A 25,983-nucleotide genomic window follows, 5' to 3' on the forward strand; every position below is an offset into this window, starting at 1 on the left:
TTATAGTTTTTAATGTTCAAGAGATTCTATATTAGACTAGTATAGATTATTCCAGTTAGCTTTGTCCAATCTGTATTATACATCTATAAACTTTCTGACAGTTCACAAGTAATTCATATAAACTAGATTGTACATTAATTCTTTCAATTTAATAAGTTATCAGTTTATACTGGGTCCAAGGCCCATCCTAGTTACAAAAAAAATTAAGTATCTGTAAGTTACTCCACCTCTTTTCTGAAATGAATAGGAAGCTATCAAGAGACTTGCCCTATAAACTAACAGTGTTTCAAAACTCTCATTTCTGTTGTTCTGTGCTGGGAATGAAAGTTCCATACACACAACATCATCAGGTAGAAATCTCCGTACCACTCCCAACAAGGGCAGGTGTTACCTAGATGCCTTTTGTCAAATCTCCTAAGTATTTATTATCTTTCTAACTCCTCCAGAACACTGGTACCCAAAGGTGACAAGGTGAAGAAAGAAGACACCTATCCTATATTCCAGTAATGTCTGTCCAATGCATTCTTGTCAGGTTCATCCCTCTGTTCTAAGCCCTGTTGATATTTTCCCTTAGTTGTTTTCTGTCAATTCCCATGGGAGCCTAACTTTTGCCTGCTATTATATGCACAGACAGCTGAGACCAGACTCCCAATCCAATTCTGCCACCGGTTTCCTTTAACCCTTAATCCCTATAACACCCTCCTGGAAATGGACTGGAGTTGGGATACATCTATTTATGATTTCATTTTTAAATGTCAGCTCCTTTCCAGAGATGGCCAAATACTTCACTGCTTGTGGTCCTACTGTGTTGATTACTTCTGACTACCTTTTGCTGTCAGCCAATAGTCTTGGACCTGACATTGTTTGCATCCCAACCCCTCCTTCCTGAAGTTATTACAAAAGTAGTACACCATGAAGACAATTATCTCAACTAAGAACAGGGAAAATTATAGAGGAAAATGACCTTTATGCCAAAATAAGGTCAAGAAAAAAAAGGAAGTTACTATTAACGTATTAAAATAGACTCATTCGACATATCAACCAAATGCAATGCGTGGACCTCTTTTAGATTCTGATTCAAAGCACTTTTACAAAAGACATTAATGAGACAACCAGGGAAATATTAATACTAGTTGGATATTACCTGATATCAAGGAATTATTGTTAATTGTTTTAGATATGATAATGATATTTGATTATGGTGTTTTTAAATGTCTCATTATCTAGAGACACATGCTATATAATTGGGCCCATGCTTTAGGGAAAAAAAAAATCCTTCATATTATGTCACTTTCTTTTCTCTACCTGTAGGTCAAATACATGGGCATGTACTCTACACCTACTACTTGTTATTTTCTACCTGTAAGATAGTAATCATTTCCTCTTTGTCGTGTCTATGATTATTTTTTGGTAAAAGTATTCAAGTCAAAAGCAACTCATGCAATCTGTTATTTGCTCCAAACCTCTGTTAAGCCATGGTGAAAGGCCAAACATCATATGAACTGTGGTAAATAAATCTGATTAAGCACGTTAACATGTTCAAATTTATATAAAGCCTTCTGCAAATACAGATTAGAGATGCTAAGAAGCAGATGTACTGATCTCCTTGGCATTCACATGATTCAGCTACAAATAGAATTTGAACAGATTCCAAATGCACAACTGTCAAATTCATAAAAAGTAGCAACAAAAAGTCAAGTGAAAGTTTAAGCTTTGCCTGACTAGCACTGACTGTTTTCGGGGGGGGGGGGGAGTTGAAAGTATTCTGTTAATGTTTTATTTCTTCAGTGCTAATATTTGACAAGAACTAAGTGCTTTCATTTTATGCATGGATGTTCCCATTAGGTTAGCAGTTATAATCCAGAAACTGTTATGAGTTAATACCACTATCAAGTCCAAAGAAAAATCTCAATCAATTTAATCAATGTTACAAAGCTTATCAATATAACTTTGACTCACTGTACTAGTACAGTATAGTGCAGTTAACCTCCACCTCTAAAGTCAGATATATCTCAGTTCTAATGTTAGCCCTGCCATTTACTAGCCCTGCCACCTCACCCAGCCTCTTTCCTCATCTGTAAAGTAGAGTTAAATTTTTTTTTATTTTACAGTGTTGTTATGAGAATTAACTCAAGAAACATAAATTATTATGATTACTATCTTTGGGGAATATTACATTGTACACAATTTTACTAACTGTATTTTCACTTTACTCAGTGGTAAAAACAATTACACACAGACTGTATACTCTACCAACCTTACGTTGATACCAAGGCTTTGTGGCAGCTGGCCCAATTCTGAGAATTATAGAATATACATAGATGGGCATAACCTCAGGCTACGGAAGTAGATTTATCTAAGAATCTGTACATTCCCCGATTTAGGTATCAGTCTCACATGTGATGTAAGAATGAAAGCTTCTTCTACAGCAATCAGGAGATAGACTCAACTTCAGAGTTTTGTTTTCCATTCAAGTAAGACTTCAAACAACCTTTAGAGTGTTGCAGTACATGGAGTCCACACTCTAAGCCAATCCCCTCTTGCCAAACTTATTTCTTAAGTTTACTATAATTCGGTTTACTATGAATCATAGTAAAAAAAAATTATCTTTAAGCACAATACAGGAATACATGCATTTCCTTATTCTTCTACCCTCACAATATTTCTGATATTCAGTAGAATATCCAGGATATCTTGTTTATGATATTCAGTAGATGTAAAAATCGCTTTTTGAAATGTTTTAAAGATATCAGATGTAGAGATTTGGTGGATTCAAATTAAACATTTGGGGCTAGAATATTTATAGGTGATGTAGTATATTGTTTTTACAGCATCTTTCATGCTATTTGATTGATTCATAGTTATTGATGCTCAGACTGATAATTGAATTAATGATATGGCAGTCTCATTTCTACTTTATAAACTTGTGACTGGGAAGTAATTTGTTTGGTATTACTTTGATACTATGCGTATGCCCAGTTCCCCTTCTATAAACCTCATGTTTTAACCCTTGTTGTAAACCCTTGCACAAGTCAATAATCTTAATAAAAATTGCAAAATAATTTTAATTCCATTATTCATTTTATATTCTGACATTTTTTCAGTAAAATAGAGCTTGCCTTTATACCTAGAACTATTTGGTTACCTTAAAATATGGTTTATGCAGGAAAGGAAAAATAAATAATTCCTTACTTTTAGTTAGTAATCTTCAGAGAAAAGATAACTTGGAGACTAATGGGAAAATCTGAATTTGGGTTTTAGGTAAGATTAAAATTCATTTATTGGAAAGTTAGAGATTGTTAATTTTTAAAAAGCAAGTTGTAAAACTGCACAAGTATGAAACTATTTTGGTTAAATATATATATATTTATACGCATATATAGGGATAAATAAAGGTATGCAAAGATATACAATAAGCTGTTAACAGTGGTAATAGATGGGAAATATGGATATTTTTATTCTTCTATTTTACTTATATATAGTTTCCAACTTTCTGTCCTGCACGTACTACTTTCATAGTAACAGAATTTTTTTTTTTTTAAGAAAATCACTATTTCTTACTAAGCCTTAACATATAGCTTCTGAATCATCATCAACATGAGACTAAACATTCCAGCATTAAGAGGCTGTCAGGGCCTCAACCTAGCTGCTTACTTTTTTTAAAACCTCTATTCTTGCAGATTTTCCTTTGCCTTTTCATCTTACCCATGGTTCATAGGGCTCAGCTCTAGATTCATGTAGCCTTTTCACTGTAGCAGTCCTCACGAATTGGCAACTTCTTTGTATGCTTCTGCTGATCTTTGGCAGAAATTCACTTATTTATTATTTAGTTTTTATGTCGTCATATTAGTTTTCTTCTTACCTTTCTGACTCTTCCTCATTCTTTGCAAGTTTCTCTCTCTCTGCTATTTCTTCATTGCTCCAAAATTTCATACTCAGCCCTCTTCTCTTTTCACTCTATATCTTCTTCCTAGAAAAGAGAGGAGAAAATGGATCTTGTGTTCTCATTCTTTTTAGTCTATCTAATATGTATTTCTAGCCTAGTCCTCCCTCCGGAGCAACATAATCATATATATATAATCTCTAATTATTGTAATCTTCAGTTAGACATTTATGTATTTATAAGTTTATATACTTATATATTTAGGTGTTCTCCTACCTGGATCTTAAATTAGAAATATGCTACTTTCAGAACTTTAGGGAAGTGTACCTTCCACTTTTATTTCTGCTATATCCCCTAAGTAGAAAGAGCTATTTTATTTAAGTGATGATTTAAGAAGAAGAAAATAAGACCTAGCCCCTTTCTTGCCATATTTTTCAAATCTACCTACCCACAACAGATTATGTTCTGTCCTGTTTCTCATTCTGTGTAATAAACTAAATACACATGGATCAGAGCCTGGGCTTGCTTTTACAGGCAGGCCTGAATCCTAACCCTCATTCTTTCTACATTTGACCTTACTGAGTGTGGAACACTGATTCTGTCCAAGTTTATCTGTCCTGAAGACCCAAATTTTCCTTTTATTATGCCATCTCCCATTTGGACCTGGGGAAAAGTATTGAAAAGCTTCATTGTGGCTGTACATTGAAGTCCTTTGTCTAAGCAGCTTTATCAGTAGGAAAGTGGTTTTCATCTTTATCTGACACCCTATCAATTGTTTCTGAATTCAGAAGAGAGTAAGATATATAAGGAGCTGTCACTGGCTAAGCCCCATTATTGATAGAACAATTATTGAGAAGCTAGGTCTAATAAAAAAAATGGAAAATGGAATCTTGCCAGTCTAACAAGAGAATAAAAGATCTCAGAAAAAAATGATAGCAATGATCAGATAATCAGCAAAACAAGAATTTGTTCATTTATTGCTGAATGCCTACTGTGTGTTAGGCAATGTTCCAAGGAGAAGTTCAAAGAGTTAGAATACTTTAAACAAAAGTTACCTGGTACTCTAATTTGACTGAGTTTTGAATCATTATAATAATCAACAACAGAGCAATGCTTTATATTCATTGATTCAATATCAATGATTGATTCAACATAATAATTACAATATTTGAGTTCTTATTGTTTATCAGACAAGCAATTCTCATACTATGATTGAATCATCAGAACAACTCCGACAGAACAGAATAGTCTAGGTTATTCTGCAGCTGGAAAATCAATGATTTAACTGAACAGAGATTTATGTCTAATTTCAAAATGTTGGCTCTGGCTCCAGGTTGGCTCTGGCTCATGTCTTCCATGTGATGACATAGTAATCTAGGCTCTTTAACCTTGTGGTGCCACCATCTTAATATGAGTCTTTTTCCATGATTGTCCCAGTAGGAGAATAAACACTAAAAAATTTCATATTGACCTTTCATGGCCTCATCTAGAAACTGACACGTGTCGATTGCACAGTATTTCATTGACCAGACAGAATCACATGTGCCCATCCAGTTGCAGGGGTGCTGAGAAATGACAGTCATTCTACTGAGCGCCCAGAAGAAAGAGAACTGAATATTGATTAACACTAGCAATTTGTACTATGAATAGCTATTATTACTGACCTTTTTGTATAGGTGAGGAAATGGAGGATTAGCAAATTTAAGTAACTCATCCAATGTTACACAGAAAGTAAGTAGAGAAGGCATTATGTGAACCTGGATAATCTGACCCCTGAATGCTTAACCTTTATCCTATAGTACTTCCCAACTCCACACTGGAGCTCTGGCAGAACTCCACCACTACTAGACGTATTTAATTCAATTTATTTAAATTTAGTTTAAATTTAAACTAGTTGTGCCAGTTATTGTAGTTTTGTCTGGAGGAAGTTTGGATTATTTGACCATATAGGTCTCTTCTAACACAGTTGGTTCTGTTTCAATGGAGAACCATGACTAATATAACAACCTAAAAATTAGTCTTAAAAGAAGGTTAGGAAATGATACTTTATTAAATTTTAGGTTAAAAATGAGATTCTATGCAAATCTTAATTACTTTGATCTTAGAATATCGAGTGAAATCTCAGAATCCTAGAATAACCTACAGGTGTATGTCAATGTGTATTATATATTATATAACACAAAGTTAAAAAAAACTCAATGGTTATAAAATTCATAGATTTTTGCAAAGAACCTTGTAGACTGAAAAAACAACCAAAACAATCTGCCACATATAGGCCTTAGTATATAGATTTTACTTAGGGGAGTGTTCTAATTGTCTTCACAAATTCAATATTGTGAGAATGTGTGGCTAGGTGTTACTTATCATTTTAAAAAGAATTAAGTTCTGTACAACTGAGAATGTTCATAGTCTCCAATTTTAATTTGTTTTCCCGTATATGATGCTGTTTCTCAAGTATTTAGTTGCCCCCTGCTGGTCACATAATCATAAAAGTCCTAAAAATATATATTTCTCAGATTGCTTGTGATGACAAACTTCTAATGAGATACATTAAACTTTTTCATTAAATGAATTCACCATGGATTTCCAGTGCTCAACTGAGATATGTAAGTTAACTGAGAGTTCTTAAATACAATCTTCTTCCTATAATATATATTTCATATTTTATGTCTCTTCAAGCCCTTTTTGAAACCATGTAGGGATAAATTATCAAACTGAGAGGGAAAAACAGTACTTTTTCAAGAATTTTTAAAACTGTATTTTATCCTGTCTCTGCTACCGCCTCTCTGGCTAATCTTGGACAAGGGACTTTAACTTCTTGATATCTATTTCCTCATCTGTAATATTAAGAATAACTGACACACAATAAACTGTACAATTTAAAGTATGATTTGATAAGTTTTGACATGTATTCAACTGTGAACTATCGCTACCATAGTTCAAAATAGTGAACATACTTATTCCTAAAAATTTTTTGTGCCACTTTGTATTTCCTTCTTCCTGTCTCCTGGCCCTCCCCACCCTCTCCCATCCTCCAGTAACCACTGATGTGCTTTCTGTCACTACAGATTAGTTTGCATCTTCCAGAAGAAAAACAAATTTTAAGTTCACTAGTTTAAGATAGACTAAAATGAGGTACGGAAAAACTTAAATTATTTTTAAATATTAAAAACTTTTTTGAGATTCCTCTATCTTGAAGCCTGAGGCAACACTGTAATGCAGTGGCTAAAGGCTTTAACTTTAGAGTCAGCAGGTATGCTCTGGCATCTTGGCTGTCTCATTTACTTGTTGTGTGACCTTGGGCAAGTTACTCAACATCCTAACTGAGATGAACAATTTCCCCATACTTAGGAGAAAGGATTGAAAATAGCATCTATCCCATAAAAATGTTGTGAAATTGTGGCCTGTACATACAATACATTCAACCAATGGTAGCCCTATTTCTTTAGACATTTCAAAGAACACTAACCCAATTTTAAGTAAAGGAAACAACCCTGACTATTTAGCCAGTGTAATCTTAAGGTAACCATTTTAGAAGTTTTATGTGAGAATTTTAAAAATTCAGTGTGCTAGCCATGGTGTCAGATGACTCTGACTCAAGTCCTTTTCTTAAGTCCTCCATTGGTTTTCCTTCCTCATAACTATTTCCCCAAGTGTCATGATTTTCCTTTCTTTGTAATTCCATCCCTAGCCAACATGTGACCTGACAGTCATCTGATTTCATCTTTATGATTTGACAAATGACCAAAGTAAAGGGAATGATAGTCATTCTAGCAAAGTAGAATGAGTGGTGGCTACCACTTGAGGTGACAGACACCATGGAAATAGAGATAACTGAAGAAACTAGGTTTTTTTTTTTTGTGTGTGATAAATGTTCTTTAACAGTTTTCTCCTTTATTTAAAAAAAAAAATTTTTTTCAACGTTTATTTATTTTTGGGACAGAGAGAGACAGAGCATGAACGGGGGAGGGGCAGAGAGAGAGGGAGACACAGAATCGGAAACAGGCTCCAGGCTCTGAGCCATCAGCCCAGAGCCTGACGCGGGGCTCGAACTCCCAGATCGCGAGATCGTGACCTGGCTGAAGTCGGACGCTTAACCGACTGCGCCACCCAGGTGCCCCAACAGTTTTCTCCTTTATATTCAATTACTTCTGTTGCTCTTTCTGAGTTGTCAAGATCTGCCAGGTTCATACTTGATAAAATGCTCTGTCTACAACAGAAACTAATTGAGCTCCACTTACCAGCCTAGCCCAATCTAATATCCAGGGCAAGTTCTGCTTCTATGGAGGAGAGATACTGCATCTTGGAATTCCTTTGTGTGCTCTTTTCAATGACGTTTTAGCATTGCGTCATTAAAAATAGTCCTGAGAAATTATGTATGTGTGGCAGATAGACCCTAAGGTAGCTCCCAGTGGTCTCTGTCTTCCAATATTAATGTCCTTCTTTAAGCTCCTACCCCTAAATATAGGTTGTAAACCTTAAAAATAAAAGGTATTTTGCCAGCCAAAAAGGGATTTATTTTGGAAAAACAGAATTGCAATTCAGGACCGGCAAGTTATAGCAAAACTATTGATTGTCTAACAAAGGCAAAGAATGTTATTTTATGGAAAAGGAGGACATTGGGAGGGTTTGTTTTTGAACAAAAATCCATTGGAGAAAAGCACCAGTCTAGGGTAGTGGCAGTTTCTCATTGGCAGGGTTACAGGGGTAGTTAGTTTCTTGTAGCAGATGCAATGTACATCTTTCCCTCTTGGGGCCTGTGATTAATGATTCTTGCCTGTTGAGAATGCTTGTTTCAGGGATCTGTAATTGACAATTCTTTCTATAATTGACACTAAGTGGTATGGCTTCCCATTCCAGCTTTTCCTTCTATTATCCCAAGTTCACTTTAGTGAGGTTTCCCTTTATTAATTTTCATAAGATGGAGCCTGTAAATTGCTTTGAACCAATATAATTTGGCAAAGGTGATAGGATATTATTCCCATAATTATATTATATTATAATATCATAGATGTGGTGGGATACATCACTCTCATCATTATGTTACATTATGTAAGAATCCATCTTAGTAGCAGAATTGTTCTTTCTCATTTTCCTGCTGGCTTTGATGAAGCAAGCTGCTGTGTTGTGAACTGCCTATGGAGAGGACCATGTGGCAAGAAACTCAGGTGGCCTCTAGAAACTGAAAACAGCCTCTGGATGGCAGCCAGCAAAAAACATCTAAAGCCCCGAGTCCTACAGCTGCAAGGAAATGGATTCTGCCAAAAATCTCAGAGAATCTGGAAGCAGATTCTTCTTTGCTTGAGCCTCCAAATGGGAACAGAGCCCACCCAAAACATTCGGTGTAACCAGGAGAGACCCAAAAGTGGAAACACCAACTAAGGTGTGCCTGGGCTCTTAACCAACACAGAAACAGAGATAATAAAGTGTATTGTTTTAAGCTGCTAAATTTATGGGATTTGTTGCACATAAATATAAAATATACAGATTTTGGTATCTAGAACTGGGGTGCTCTTGTAACAAATACCTAAAAATATGTCCATGGTTTAGGAACTGAGCAGTGGGTGGAGGCTGGAAGAATGTTGAAAAGCATGATAAAGCATGAACAGATTATCAGTAGAAATATGAAAATGAGGACATTAACATTGAGAACTCAGAAGGAAATGAGGAACATGTTATTGGAAACTAGGGGAAAGGGAATCCTAGTTGCAGACAACTTGGTAAAATTACCTCCTGCCGTTATGTTGAAAGCAGAACTTGTAAATGATGAATTTGGTTATACAGTTAAGGAGATTTCCAAGCAAGTGTTGAAGGTGACTACTGGTTTATTCTTGCTACGTAAGAGTAAAATTCAAGAAAAGAGAGACAGTTTAGGGAAGAACTATTAAACAAAAAGGGATCAGGACTCGATAATTTTGAAAATCTTCATCCTCCCCAGATGGTAAAAATATTAACACTAGGAAATGGATTCTGAACACTATCAGGAAAGCTTGTTCTAGGGATGCCTGGGTGGCTCAGTTGGTTAAGCATCCAGGTTTCAGTTCAGGTCATGATCTCATGGTTTCATGGGTTCAAGCCCCATGTCAGGCTGTATGCAGGCAGTGGGGAGCCTGCTTGGGATTCTCTCTCTCTCTCTCTCTCTCTTTCTCTCCCTCTCTCTCTCTCTCTCTCCCTCTCTCCTTCCCTCCCTCCCTCCCTCTCTGTCTACCCCTCCCCTATTCACACTGTCTCCGTCTCTCTCAAATAAATAAACTTAAAAAAAAAAAAAAAAAGGAAAGCTTACTCTAGAGAAAATTCCCAGGGAATAAGTCCACAACCTTTTGTTAAAACCTGAAAGAGATCAAAGGACAAGGTCTTTAATCACACAAAGGGCTTTTTCAGTAGAAGGGTGTGCCTCACATCTTCTCAATCAAACCTCTTGGCCTCTAAGAAGTTTAAAGATGCTATTTCTCAGCCCTAGGCTCTCAGCAGGAGCCAAAGATAGAGATGAGGTTATTTTGAAACAAACTATAGCTTGTGTGGTCTTTGTCTAATGGAGTAAACCTCACTGAAATACATGAAGACCCATCAAGTTCTTGAGGAACTTATTTCAGCAAAAACAATGCCAGTTTGGAATGAGAAAGACAGAATTATAAAACAAAAGGAGGCTGCCAGACCCCCCCAAATTTTACTGGCAGGAAATAGGCTGATAAACCTACTCATGTGTAAACATGCTACCTTACATAAAAAAGGAAAGATGACTCAGAGGGCTGAACCCAGAGGGCAGAATCAAGAGCCATGGAGGATTATCCCAAAGACAAAGAACCTAATCAAGGAACTCCCAACATTTACCTAGTTGTATTTCAAAATGTTATGGACCAAGGACGTCTTTTTACCTTTCATTTTCCCCCTTTTTGAACTGTAATGTTTGTAAGTATTATACTAAATCTGTGCCACCATTGAATGTTGGGTATGTTGGAGGCAGATAACTTGTTTCTTTTAGTTTCTCAGGTCCATAAATGAAGAGTAATTGTACTCAGGAACTATCTTTTTCTGAGTCCACTCAAAACTGGCAGCCTTCGGGGCGCCTGGGTGGCGCAGTCGGTTAAGCGTCCGACTTCAGCCAGGTCACGATCTCGCGGTCCGTGAGTTCGAGCCCCACGTCAGGCTCTGGGCTGATGGCTCAGAGCCTGGAGCCTGCTTCCGATTCTGTGTCTCCCCCTCTCTCTGCCCCTCCCCCGTTCATGCTCTGTCTCTCTCTGTCCCAAAAATAAATAAATGTTGAAAAAAAAAATTAAAAAAAAAAAACTGGCAGCCTTCCAAGTGACAAGTGTTGTTGTATATGATGGTTTCCTGTGCCTTTTTCCTAGTGGTAAGATGCTTCTCCCTCATTTTCCCTTCTGATCTCCCACTACTACCTTCTATTTGCTGAAACTAACTAGTGACCAGTTGGCAAACGGATACTGGGAAATATGGTTTAACCTGGCCATATCCTGTGATTCAGAGTGTAGAGCAAGGGAGAGCCTGGGAATGATGAATCTGAGAGAAAATAGGCCAGTGACCACCACAGAGTCTGCACTTAGAGTGCTTTTTACACCTGGAAATTTGCTACAACTCAACCCTAATTTGGTCTGTTCTCATGAAAGATTAGACCCTCTTTCCCATTTCTATCCTGTTTTTGTCAGTGTCTTTTTGCCTGTTAGGTCAACATTTACTTTTTCCTTTATTGACTTAGTCTAATTGACAGGACCATTGCCTACTATCAAGACAAATAATTAGATCATTTTTCCTTTTCATTACTGAATTCCCCCAATAGCAATAATATAACCTTCCATTTTATAATGGAACCTTCCCTTCCACATAAACTATATTTTCCATTTTCCTAGTGCTTCATCTCTTTCACTGTACTTTAGCCATGTACAAACCACTTAAACCATCTACAAACCATTTAAACAGATGCTCATTCATCAAATTGAAGCAATCCCCAAGGTCTAATCCAACTTATATCAGGGAAACTCTTGCATACAGGAAACTAAATTTAGGGTTGTTTATGAAATTTCATTCCTAAAGCCCTGTAAACATTATCCAATCTCTTCTTGGGTCTCCTCCCCACCATCAAGATCATAAAACTGAAGCTTCTCTTCATTTTCTATATCTATTCCATATTTCACCAATTTCTCCTCCTCTAAAGCAAAATAAGCACCCCAGTTTCTTGCAGCCCACATTCTCCACTTGCATCCTAGTGGATGATCTAGATTATGAGGTTAGACCACGTGATTACCTAACAATGGTGAAGATAACTGTTGTTTTCTTAACTAGGAAGGGTATGATTCATAAGAACAGACCTAGGAGTTCTATTAATCTAGTTGTATTGCCAGTCTGTCCTTGAGAGGCTACGTTGAGGTGAGGATATCAGAACTCTGACAAAATAAAGCTAAAGTTTGGAATAGACATTAATAAACCAGGGGATGCAGGTAATCCTAACTTCATCTGACCTTAGATTCTCTTCTACTTTGGCCCAAGACAGATTTGAACAATTTCTGAACCAAAACACACAGCCACTTAAACAGGGGAGCTATCCATTCCTTAACCTCTGTTTCCTAACAGTCCTAAGAAGGCTGCCCTGGGCAGCTGTCAAGAGCAGCAGTTCTTAAATGTTTAATGTTAAAAAATTATGGAAAATTCCAAAGAGCTTTTGTTTATATGAATTAAATTTGTTGGTATTTATCGTGTTAGAAATTATAGCAGGATTTTTAAAAAATTAATTCATTCCTGGGGCACCTGGGTGGCTCAGTTGGTTAAGCATCTGACTCTCGGTTTTGGCTCAGGTCATGATCTCACAGTTCATGGGTTCAAGCCCCAGATCAGGCTCTGCACTGGTAGCACAGAGCCTATTTGGGATTCTCTATTGCCCTCTGTCTTTGCCTCTCCCTCCCCCCAACTTCAAAATAAATAAATAAAACTTTAAAAAGAAATTGATCGATTTCTGGGGTGCCTAGGTAGCTCATTCAGTTAGGTGTCTGACTCTTGATCTCAGCTCAGGTCTTGATCTCAGGGTCATGAGTTCAGGCCCCGCGTTGTCTGTGCTGGGTGTGTGAAGCCTACTTAAAAAATTTTTTTGATTCCTTTAAAAATTACAATACCCATTATATTTTAACATAAATAACATTTTTTTATTAAGTGTATTTTCCAAAATAATTTAGTGAGTACTATTGGTTTTACACTTTTGCAAATCCCTTTAATGGCTGGCTTTATAGAGGACAGCTCAGTTCTTTTTTTAATTTTAATTGAAGTATAATTGATATACAATATTAGTTTCATGTATACAGTGTTTGACAATTATGTACATTACAAAATCCTCACCACAATCAGTTTAGTTGCTGTCTTTCACCATACAAAGTTATTACAATCTTATCGATGATATTCCCTGTGCTGTACTTTCCATTTCTGTGACTTATAACTGGAAATTTGTACCTGTTTTTAAATTTTTCAATATTTATTTTTGAGAGAGAGCGATAGAGCATGAGTGGAGAAGGGGGAGAGAGAGACACACACAGAAATCCAAAACAGGCTCCAGGCTCTGAGCCATCAGCACAGAGCCCAATGCAGGCTCAAACTCACGAGCTGTGAGGTCATGACCTGAGCCGAAGTTGGACACTCAACCAATTGAGCCACGCAGGCCCCCTGGCAGTTTGTACCTCTTAGTTCTCTTCCACTATTTCACCTATCCCATAATCCCTTCCCCTCTGGCACCCCCCAGTTGTTCTTTGCATTATATGAGTCTCTTTCTGTTTGTTTGTTTTGTTTTTTAGATTTCACATGTAAGTAAAATCGTGTAATACTTGTCTTTCTCTGTCTGACTTATTTTACTCAGCATAAAACCCTCTATGTCCATCCATGTTGTTGTGAATGGCAAGATTTCATTCTTTCTTGTGGCTGACTAGTAATCCATAATCAAGTGTGTATGTTTTTTTTTTTTAACGTTTATTTATTTTTGAGAGCCAGAGACAGATAGAAACAGCACAAGTTGGGGAGGGGCAGAGAGAGAGGGAGACAAAGAATTTGAAGCAGACTCCAGGCTCTGAGCTGTCAGCTTAGAGCCTGACACGGGGCTCAAACCCTGAGCCATGAGATCATGACCTCAGCTGAAGTCAGACGCTTAACCGATAAGCCACCCAGGTGCCCCCATTGTGTATGTTTATCACATCTTCTTTATCCATTCATCTATCTGTGGACACTTAGGTTCCTTGCACATCTTGACTATTGTAAATAGTGCTGTAATATGCAGAGCTGCATGTATCTTTTTGAATTAGTCTTTTTGTTTCTTCAGCTAAATACCCAGAAGTGGAATTACTGGGTTGTATGATATTTCTGTTTTTAATTTTTTGAGGTAACTCTGTACTGTTTCCGTAGTGGTTGCACCATTAACAGTCCCACAAACAGACTGGTGTGAGGTAATACCTCACTGTGTTTTATTTTTTTGTTTTTATTTTAGAGAGAGAGAACACGGGGGAGTTGGGGAGAGGGGCAGAGGATGAGAGAGAGAATCTTTTTTTTTTTTTTTAATTTTTTTTTAACTTTTATTTATTTTTGAGACAGAGAGAAACAGAGCATGAATGGGGGAGGGTCAGAGAGAGGGAAACACAGAATCTGAAACAGGCTCCAGGCTCTGAGCTGTCAGCACAGAGCCCGACGCGGGGCTCGAACTCACGGACCACGAGATCATGAACTGAGCCGAAGTCGGCTGCTTAACCGACTGAGCCACCCAGGCGCCCCTGAGAGAGAGAATCTTAAGCAAACTCCATGACCAGCATGGAGCCTGACTCAGGGCTCAATTCCACAGCCACAAGATCATGACCTGAGCCGAAATCAAGAGTCAGACACTCAACTGACTGAGCCACTCAGGCACCCCCCTCACTGTAGTTTTGATTTGCAATTCCCTGATTATTAGTGATGTTGAGCATCTTTTCATGTGTCTGTTGGCTTCCTGCATGTCTTCTTTGTAAGAATGTCTATGCAAATCCTCTGCCCATTTTTAAAATTGGATTATTTGCTTTTATGTGTGTGTTGAGTTGTATGAGTGTGTGCTGAGAATGTGTTTTGAATATTAACCTCCTATTGAGTATATCATTTGCAAATATATTGTCTTTCAGTAGGTTGCCTTATCATTTTGTTGATCATTTCCCTCACTGTGCAAAAAAAAAAAAGTTTTTAATTTGATGTAGTCCCAATTTTTAATTTTTGCTTTTATTTCCCTTACTTGAGGGGACAGATCTGGAAAAATAGTGCTAAGGCCAGTGTCTAATAGTTTACTGTCTATGTTTTCCTTGAGGAGTTTTATGGTATCAGGTCTTACATTTAGGTCTTTAATCCATTTTGAATTTATTTTCATGTTCAGCATAAAAACATGGTCCCATTTCATTCTTTTGCATGTATCTGTTCAGTTTTGACAACACTATTTATTGAAGATACTGTCTTTTCCCCGTTGTATATTCTTGTCACATTTGTCATAAATTAATTGACAATATAAGCATGTGTTTATTTCTGGGCTTTCTGTTCTCTTGATCTATGTGTCTATTTTTGTACCAATACCATGCTGTTTTTATTACTATAGCTTTGTTGTATCATTTGAAATCTGGGATTGTGATACCTTCAGCTTTGCTCTTTCTTTCTCAAGATTGCTTTGGCAATTCAATGTCTTCTTTGCACAGTTCCATACAAACTTTAGGATTACTTCTTTTAGTTCTGTGAAAAAAATATTATTGGTATTTTGATGAAGATAGCATTGAATCTGTTGATTGTTTTGGGTAAGTATGGACATTTGAACAGTATTAATTATTCCAGTCAATGAGCATATCTTTTCATTTGTGTCATTTTTCAATTTTTTTCATCAATGTTTTATAGTTTTCAGAGTGCAGATCTTTCACCTTCTTAGTTACATTTATTCCTAGGTATATTATTCTTTTTGGTGTAATTATAAACGGGATTATTTTTTTTATTTCTTTTTCTATTAGTGTATAGAAATTCAACAGACTTCTGTATAATTGATTTTGTATCCTGCAACTTTCCTGAATTTATTTATTAGTTCTAATAGTCTTTTGGTGGAGTCTTTAGGGTTTTCTACATACTGTGTCATGTCATCTGCAAATAATGACAGTTTGACTTTCCCATAATAGTTTGGATGCTTTTTATTTCTTTTTCTTGTTTGATTTTTGTGGCTAGGACTTCCAGTACTATGTTCAGTAAAAGCAATGAGAGTAGACATCCTTGTCTTATTCCTATCTTAGAGAAAACACTTCCAGCCTTTCACCATTGAGTATGATGTTAGCTATGGGTTTGTCATATATGGCTTTTATTATGTTGAGGTATGTTCCCTCTAAACCCATTTTGTGAAAGTTTTTATCATGAATGTGAATGTTGTCAGATGTTTTTTCTGCATTTATTACAATGATCATATGATTTTTATCCTTCATTTTGTTAATGTGATGTATCACATTGATTGGTTTGCTGATATTGAGTCATCCTTGCATACACTGGACATCCTGAATGATTCTTTCAATGTATTTTTTTTTCAGTTTTAATTTTAATTCCAGTTAGTTAACACACTAATGTATTTTTATTTTTTTTACATTTATTTATTTTTGAAAGACAGAGTGAGACAGAGTGCAAGTGGAGGAGGGGCAGAGAGAGAAGGAGACACAGAATCTGAAGCAGGCTCCAGGCTCTGAGCAAGCATTCAGCACAGAGCCTGATGCGGGGCTCGAACCCACGAACCGTGAAATCATGACCTGAGCCAAAGTCGGACACTTAACCGACTGAGCCACCCAAGCGCCCCCACTAATATATTTTTAAATTCAGTTTGATAATATTTTGAGGATTTTTGCATCTATGTTCATCAGGAATATTGGTTTGTAATTTTGTTTTTTTGTACTTTGGTTCTGGTAGAATGAATTTGGAAGCAGGCCTTCCTCTTCTATTTTTTAGAATAGTTTGAGAAGAATAGGTATTAATTCTTTTTTTAAAATTTATTTTCAATGTTTATTTATTTTTGAGAGAGGGAGAGCACAAGCAGGGAAGGGGCCGAGAGATGCTCTGAGCACAGAACCCAACTCAGGGCTTGGACTCACGAACTGTGAGATCATGACCTGAGCCAAAGTTGGACGCTTAACTGACTGAGCCACCCAGGTGCCCCTGATATGGCCTTCTCTTTATGACTTTACCTGTGGAAGGTCCATTCTGCTAGTCTTCAGGTCATTTTCACAATGAGTTGCATTACATGTAGTTGTTGCCTTGGTGTGTGTCCATGGGAGGAGGTGAGCTCAATCTTCCTTCTGTTGGTGAATCTTCCCCTGCCTGTTGGTGAACTCTACTTTCTGAAAATCTAAAATCATTCTTGTTCGGTACATTATGATTGTTACTATTTAAACAAGAGAGTACTATTAACATCAGTGAACGTTTTACTTCCAAAATGAGGCTACCTTCTGAGCGGGGTTGCCACAGAGCAAATACAGGACAACTCAATTCTTATATCTACTTCTATATTTAATCTGTTCTGATATGTTGTTTTAGTTGAATTAAATTTAGAGAATCCAGTCTCATACACATATGTAATTGGAGAAGGAAGGAGAATTTTAATAGTTTTTTTAAAAAGATAATTGTGAATATTCTTCTTTGATATCACACCTCCAAAACCCTACAAGTGATAGTTTCTTAAAGATTAGTAGCAATGTGGAATCTGAAGCTGTATGGATGGACATTTGTATACTGTAACATTAAAATCCACTGATGTATAATGGGATATCTTGAACTTTGAATGGAACTATGCATTATTTTGTAACATCATGCATTGGTCATTTGGAAAATAGTGGTTCACTGAGGTACACATATCTTCCAAATTCTGATACATCTCATTTTGAATTCTCAAAAACTCACATTTATTACCATTGTCACTGATCTCATCAGAAAAGTCCTTAAGGGGCGCCTGGGTGGCGCAGTCGGTTAAGCGTCCGACTTCAGCCAGGTCACGATCTCGCGGTCCGTGAGTTCGAGCCCCGCGTCGGGCTCTGGGCTGATGGCTCAGAGCCTGGAGCCTGTTTCCGATGCTGTGTCTCCCTCTCTCTCTGCCCCTCCCCCGTTCATGCTCTGTCTCTCTCTGTCCCAAAAATAAATAAACGTTGAAAAAAAAAATTTTAAAAAAGAAAAGTCCTTAAGAATTAGGAAATTGTCAGGGTGCCTAGGTGGCTCAGTCGGTTGGGTGTCCGACTTCAGCTCAGGTCATGATCTCACGGTCCATGAGTTTGAGCCCCGTGTCGAGGTCTGTGCTAACAGCTTGGAGCCTGGAGCCTGCTTCCGATTCTGTGTCTCCCTCTCTCTCTGCCCCTCCCCCGCTCATGCTCTGTCTCTCTCTCTCTCTGTCAAAAATAAATAAACATTAAACAAAAATTTTAAAAATAATAATAATAAATAAATAAAAGAATTAGGAAATTGTTAAACTCATGGATGGATACAAGTTTCCCAAAATTCTGAATTTCTCTTGAAAGCTCAAATTTTATCTTTAACAACAAATGCTGCAGTTTGTTTTCATTGAAGTGACAGACTTCACTAAGTTTTGAGACAATATCTGCCAAATACCCAAGTCTGAATAACTGTAGTTTGTCTGTCATTCTTTCAAGTAAAAATGGTGTTCCATATAAAAAAAATGGCTTGTTCAACTCACAACCGAATCACATAAATCCTTGTCCTCAGGACAACCATTGTGCCTAGGTATGCAGCAGGAATGCTGTATGCATTTTGTATCATAGAATTTTTAAAAGACATGGAATTAGTAGTTCATGTGAAATAAAATGAGTAATTATTGCTATTTTATCAAGCATATTATTAAATGAAACTTTTTTTTCTTTGTGAGTATATAGCAGTGAAGAATGCAATGGCTATCAGTATAGGCTGGTATCACTGCGATGATTTCTGTTAAGGCACCAGCAATTTTACCACCATTGCCTTCGTATTATAGTACAAATGTCAACACAGTTTGAAAGGCAAGTAATGTCTTAGTATTATTTTGTAAATAGTTTTGACCCTGCGGTTACTTGAAAGGTTTTCAGGGAGTTCATGTCGTCCACAGACCACATTTTGAGAACTGCTGGCCATAAGCGAACCTAACTTGTAAGTGTGGTAGCAATCCATTTTCACATAATTTGCATTTATGCACAACTTTTCACACTCTCAGATGAGTCTATGCTATTATAACCAATACTGGCCTAACTGCTCTCACCAACTTACTGGTAATCATGACCCATCATAGTCTATTCTGGCTCTAGCTCAGTCCCCCATTTCTAACCCTCCATTCTTCTTGCCAAAATAAAGACTCCTGGCCTCTATTTTTGTCTAACTAGTCAAACCCCCACACTAATTTTCTAATGATTTCATTTTATTCTTAATTTTGTTGCCAGGAACAAACCTAATCCTTCAGGGTAGAATTTTATTTCATTGTATGTGTTTAATGAATTAAATAAATTCATCGATTTTAAAATGAATTTTCTGTAAATCTACTATTTCACTTGCTAGAGAGATGGCATTTGGTTTGGCCTTAAAGAGTGACATGAGTTGGACAGGTGAAATGAGATTGTAGGTTTTTCAAAGTATGAGAAACAATAATAGATGTATGAAGGTAAAAAGGCACAGGGGCTTCTTGGGAAGAGGCAAGATGGATGCAAATAATAGAGTAATTAAAGATAAGGTCAGAAAGGTAGTAAGGGGTCATCTTGTGGAAGGGGTTGAAAGCCTAGAGTTTGGTAAGCAATGAGGAGCCACCAGAGGTGTTTCAGCAGAGGCAGAGGTAATGGGGTAAAACAGGTTCAATGATAGAAGCATTATTTGCTTAAGATTTATTTGGGAACTAGAGATGAAAAGAATTTGATGGCGAAAAGGGACTTGAGGCAAGAAAACCGGGTTGGAGGCCTGAACTAGGATGGTGACCCTAGAAGAGGAAATAGGTAGAAATAGAGTTTGAAAATACTGTGGGAACTATGATCAGTTAAGTGGTGGTGAGGGAGAAATGGTTGTGAAAAAAAATGATTAGAGCTTCAAGCACGAGTTACTGGGAAATGTTTGATGTTATTCACAGGAATCAGGAAGTCAGAAAGAGGAACGGTTTGTGTGAGGCAAAATGGTGTGTTCAGTTCTCTACCTATTAGGCAGATAAGTAGCATACTCAAGGGGGAACTAATTTTGTAGCACTTACAAGAACTGGAACCTAACACATATTAGAAGATTGTGGTTATTAGGCATATAAGTGGCTATCCTCAAGGGGAAACTAATTTTATAGCACTTACAAGAACTGAAAGGTAATAGATAGTAGGATGTTAGAAAATGGTGGTGAGAGCTGGACTGGCTTTATATTGTCTCTTTACAATATAAACACAAAGGGGAAGATGCACTCAGTATTTTAATTCTCTGTAGAGTTTCTTTGTAGACATCTGTAGCTTTTCTGTGGTCCATATATCACAAAGACATCTGTAATAAAGTGATACATGTTTATTGAATGATTTGTATGTGTTCTTTATTATGCTAAATTGTGTCAGTTGATCCTCACAACCACACTTAGATATTTTTAATTGGATTTTCATAAGAGAAATCAAGGTGCAAAGAGGCTCAGTAACTTTCTCAAGGGCAAACGAGAATGACATTTAAAACCAGGTTCTGTACAGTTTCAAAGTTCTTGTTTCTTCTACTCTATATGGCTAAAGTATTTACTTGCCCTTGTGCTTTTTCCTTTTCACAAAATGAAAAGGAAGTAGTACCTTTTAGCATGGAGTATTGGTTTTTACCATCTGATTGCATCCAGAGATTCATGTAATTCCTGCTTAGGACATCTATCTTTTTTTTTTTTTTTTTTTTTTTTTTTTTTTTTTCAACGTTTATTTATTTTTTGGGACAGAGAGAGACAGAGCATGAACGGGGGAGGGGCAGAGAGAGAGAGAGACACAGAATCGGAAACAGGCTCCAGGCTCTGAGCCATCAGCCCAGAGCCTGACGCGGGGCTCGAACTCACGGACCGCGAGAACGTGACCTGGCTGAAGTCGGACGCTTAACCGACTGCGCCACCCAGGCGCCCCAGGACATCTATCTTAAGAAAGGCTTGTACTCAGGGACTCTTTTTTTTCTTACAGTTTTATTGAGATATATTTGACATAACATCACTGTATAAGTTTAAGGTTATAGCATAAAGATTATGTTATTAAATTATTACTGCAATAAGTTTAGTTAGCATCCATCATCTTATATACATAAAATAGAAGGAGAAAGTAAAAAAAAAAAAATTTTCCCTTGGTGATAAGAACTCTTTGAACAATTTTCCCATCTATCATACAGCCATGTTGACTATAGTCAGCATGCTGTATGTCACATCCCTAGTACTAATTTATCTTATAACTGGACCATCTTCCTTCAATTCCCCTCTCATTACTCCCTGCCTCTGGTAACCACAAATATGATCTTTTTTTTTTTATGTGTTTGATTTTTTAAAAAGATTCTGCATGTAAGTGAGGTCTTTCAGTATTTGTCTTTTTTAAAAAATATTTTTAATGTTTATTTTGGAGAGAGAGAGACAGAGACAGAGTGAGAGCAGGGAAGGGGCTGAGAGAGAGACAGGATACATAGCAGGCTCCAGCTCTGAGCTGTCAGCACAGAGCCCGACACAGGTTCTTGAACTCATGAACCAGGAGATCGTGACCAGAGCCGAAGTTGGATGCTTAACCAACTGAGCCACTCAGGCACTCCCTTACAGTGTTTGTCTTAATCTGTCTGACTAATTTCCCATAACATAATGTCCTCAAGGTCCACCCATGTTGTCCCAAATGGCAGGATTCCCTCATTTTTATGGCTAAATACAATTCTGTTGTATATAGATACCACAGTTTCTTTATCCATTCATCTACTGATGGACACTTAGGTTGTTTCCATATCTTGGCTATTGCAAACAATGCTATGATGAACATAGGGGTACAGATATCCTTTTGAGTTAGTGTTTTTGTTTCTTTCGATATATTCCCAGAAGTGAAATTGCTTGATCAAATGGTATTTCTATTTTTAATTTTTTGAGAAATCTCCATACTGTTTTTCATAGTGGTTGTAGCAGTTTACAGTCTCACCAACAGAGCACAAGGTTTCCCCTTTTCCCACATCCTTGCCAGCATTTGTTATCTCTTGTCTTTTTGGTGATAGCTATTCTAACAAGCTTGAGGAGAGATCTCATTGTGGTTTTCATTTGCATTTCCTTAATGATTAATGCTGTTGAACATCTTTTCATATACTTGTTGGCCTTTCATGTATCTTCTTTAGAAAAATGTCTATTTAGATTTTTTGCCCACTTTTAATTGGATTATTATAATTATGGCTTTTACTCCCTGTTATCCCTAGGGTTGAATGGGTAACATTTTGTATTGCAAAAACATACCAGTTGTTTAATTTGACAGTTTTCAAAGAAAGTCTCATGGAGAGTCTTAGACATGAGGTGGAGATCAGGTTCCTTCAGTCTGTGAAAAGAAAAGGGAAGGAAAGCACAATGGTTTGAGTAACTGAGGGGAACCACAGATCTCATGTTCTCTAAAGGAGAGTAGGAGGGGGTACCTGGGTGGCTCAGTAGGTTAAGTGGGCAACTTTGGCTCAGCTCATGATCTCCCGGTTTGTGAGTTAGAACCCTACATCAGGCTCCCTGCTGTCAGCATAGAGCCCACTTTGGATCCTCTATCCCCCTCTCTTTCTGCCCTTTCCCCATTCACATTCTCTCTCCCTCTCTCCCTCCTTCTCTCCCTCTCTCTTCCCCCCCCCTCTCTCTCCCCCTCCCTCCTTTCCTCTCCCCCTCCCCCTCCCTCTCAAAAATAAACATTAAAAAAAAAAGTAGGAAGAGTTACTCCAAGAACATTGTGGGTAAATTGTTTTTTCCTCAACTAGTGTCTGACATGAGGAAACTAAGAAAATTTCCTTATTACACTAAATTCAGACCCTGCAAAATCAGAATCCTGTATATCATGAGATGGTTAAATTAGGCCTCCTCGTTGCTTTTATATAATCACCTATAAAAGACAAAATGGCATTCTGATAAGCCAGAATACCTGGAAAACAAATTTAAATGTATCTGCATTGGATCCAGTATCTATGTATCATACCTAATATCTATATTCTTTTAGTTCATTCAATCAATATGTATAAATTCCCTACTATATGCCAGCACTGAGGATACAGTGTTTATAAGACAGATATGATCCCTGAACTAATGGAACTTGCAGTCTCCTGGGGGAAAATAGGCATTAAATTAACAATGCATTCACTTTTACCTGCATGACAAACAAATATCTTTTGAGGTTTTATGCTAGGTGTAGGAGATACCAAAATTGCTGTCCTCAAGAAAGTGAAAGTTGAAGCTACTTGGTGGGAATGCATTACATTGGTAAAACTTTTCTAATTACTACTTAAAAAAATTTTTTTTAAGATTTTATTTTTAAGCAATTTCTACACCCAACAGAGGGCTCGAACTCACACCTCTAAGATCAAGAGTTGCACACTGAGCCAACCAGGCACCCCTCTAATTGTTATTTTTAATGACCAGTAATGCTGGACATCTCCATTGCCTCATAACATGATCCAACTCAAATACCCTTTCTGTTCAAATCCCCGTCTCAATCCATTTGCACCTATTATGAAATACTATCACTTGTTACCACTGAAGGCTAATCGAAAGACCCTATGAATTCTTCCACTGAACAGAATTTCTCTGCCATATTGAACCTCAGCTGACATGAAACAGGCCTATTCATTTCTGTTTCAGAAAGCAGAAAGCTGCTTTTTCTTTGATCTGAGGGTTTATGGAATTCACAAGGTCTGAAAATCCCATTTTAGAAAATGGCATGGTAGAGGACCTGAACATAAAGACCCTGGTCCAATAGCTTTATGTGTAGGAGTTGTCCTTATGTGTTAACAAGAGATTGGATTGTAAGAAATGAATTACCTCACATTTATGGTTTAAAACGCCTCTTTAAGGCAATGTCACCTGAGGCAAAGGTAAGCTGATCACAGTGCTCTCAGAAAATATCAGAGGGACTGTTTCTGAGTCATCAGACAAATAAGAACTTCTATCCTTTGAGTTCACCCCTCTAAAAGGAAGGTCTCAAAGCATATAGAGCATTAGGTTTCTGGTCCCAATTTTGGAGCTATGTAGTTAATCATCACTCCTATTAGCTGACGATCAGCAGTACAAGGAATCCAAATGCCAGGACTGGTAAAGACTACAACAATTTGAGATCTATTACCTTTATGCAATAATTTTAATAATGAATAACCTTTTAAAAGTTCACTCTGGTCTCCTCCAACTAAAAGAAAAATATAAAACTCAAATAGTATTTCCTAAAAAATTCCATAGTGTTCCAAAATTTGGAAATGTGTATTTAAGTAGAAACTTAAAGTTTTTAACTGCTTCATGGAATGCTTTTTTTTTTTTTAATTGGTAGACTCAAGGGAGAACAGAGGTATGTATAGTATGCTGCTAAACTGATTTTCTGAAATAAAAGCAAAAACAAAAAACCAACAACTCTGATTTCAAGTATCTCCTGATTTCTGTAGCAAAAATACCCCCACCATGGCCAGTTTCAAGTTACCAACCTGAAATCACTGAACTTAGAGTTGGGAAGAGATGTGCACAGTCAGCTCTCATGAGCCTATGGAAGCCAGCTCCCCAGCACCCACTGACTGTGATCTGGGGGAAAGATAAATATTAATTTATTTTTTGTTAAAGAGCCAAAAGGCTACATTTTTTTCCAAGGTAGTTCTTAGAAAATCCAGTTTTTGGAATTATACGTGTGTTTGGTTTTAATATTTTATCAAACTAAGGATTCCTCTTATAAATCTTTCCAGTACTGTATACTTTGATGTGATTTAGGTTTAAATGTTTTCCCTAATGAGAAATTCAAAGATGTAAATGTTTGTTAGCAAGACAGTGATGTTAGAAAGACTTATGTTGGTCAACTTGGCAGTAATGTTTCTATTCTATTGGATGAGAAAAATTTACATCTAAATTTATATTTATTTATGTCCACCAGATGGCAGACATTTCACAGCAACCTTACAAATAAGGCACATCTTCATTTCTACAAGACTGAACAATAATTTTTGAAGATTCTAAATGAAATTGAAAGCACTTTGATTAAACAACAAATGCAGGAGCACATTTGCAAACTGGATTGTTCTCTTATTTTCCCCACTCCAGCCCACACCTCTCTTTGGGTTCCAGAGGGCATTATCTGAGTGTTTTTTTCTGATATTTTCATTATGGAAACATCTGAATTTGAACATGGCTGAAACTGAACTTTGAATCTTTCCTTCCCCTCCACTTCTCTTTTAGCTTTTTCCTCCAGCTGCTCATTTCAGAAATCCTTGATAATTTCACATTTCCTGCTTTCTATATTGAAGTCATCATCAATCCTACTGATTTTTTTGTTTATTTATTTATTCTGAGAGAGACAGAGACAGAGACAGAGACAGAGACAGAGAGAGGAAATCCCAAGCAGGGCTCCACACTGTCAGCCCAGAGCCCAGCACTGGGCTTGAACTCACAAACCATGAGATCATGACCTGAGCTGAAGAAATCCAGAGCCAAACACTTAACCAACTGAACCACCCAGGTGCCCCAGTCCTACTGATTTTTGTCTTATCATCTTTCCTTGGGATGATTGCCATAGCCCTCCTATGGCATCGCCTTTCTATTCTTCACACAACAGAAACAGCATAGTTTTAAAAATGTAAATCAGGGGCGTGCCGCCTTGGTGACTCAGTTGGTTAAGCTTCTGACTTCGGCTCAGGTCACCATCTCACGGTTCCTGTGGTTCATGCAGTTCATGAGGTCAAGCCCCATGTCGGGCTCTGGGCTGACAGCTCAGAGCCTAGAGCCTCCTTCGGATTCTGTCTTTCTCTCTCTCTCTCTCTCTCTCTCTCTCTCTCTCTCTCTCTCTGCCCCTCCCCTGTTTGCAGTCTCTCTCTCTCTCTCTCTCTCTCTGTCTCTCAGAAATAAGCATTTAAGAAATTGTAAATCAGAACATGACATTCTTTTTAAATCCTTCAGTGACTTCCAT

The 25,983-nt window shown here is 37.2% G+C and overlaps 1 long non-coding RNA gene across 3 annotated transcripts in view; it reads left to right on the forward strand.

The window, feature by feature from the left end:
- The window catches only part of LOC115519354, a 32,764-nt gene extending 7,578 nt beyond the window's left edge, over positions 1 to 25,186 (forward strand). The window contains exon 4 of one of the 3 annotated variants that reach the window (XR_003970471.1): positions 24,955 to 25,186. This is a non-coding gene — a long non-coding RNA (uncharacterized LOC115519354). Of the gene's footprint in view, positions 1 to 6,399; positions 6,557 to 8,996; positions 9,329 to 24,954 lie in introns of those variants that run through there. The other 2 variants (XR_003970473.1, XR_003970472.1) reach the window with 2 other exon arrangements.
- Positions 25,187 to 25,983: the final 797 nt, after the last annotated feature.

This window comes from Lynx canadensis, chromosome B4 (genome assembly GCF_007474595.2).
Source record: "Lynx canadensis isolate LIC74 chromosome B4, mLynCan4.pri.v2, whole genome shotgun sequence".
NCBI lineage: Eukaryota > Metazoa > Chordata > Mammalia > Carnivora > Felidae > Lynx > Lynx canadensis.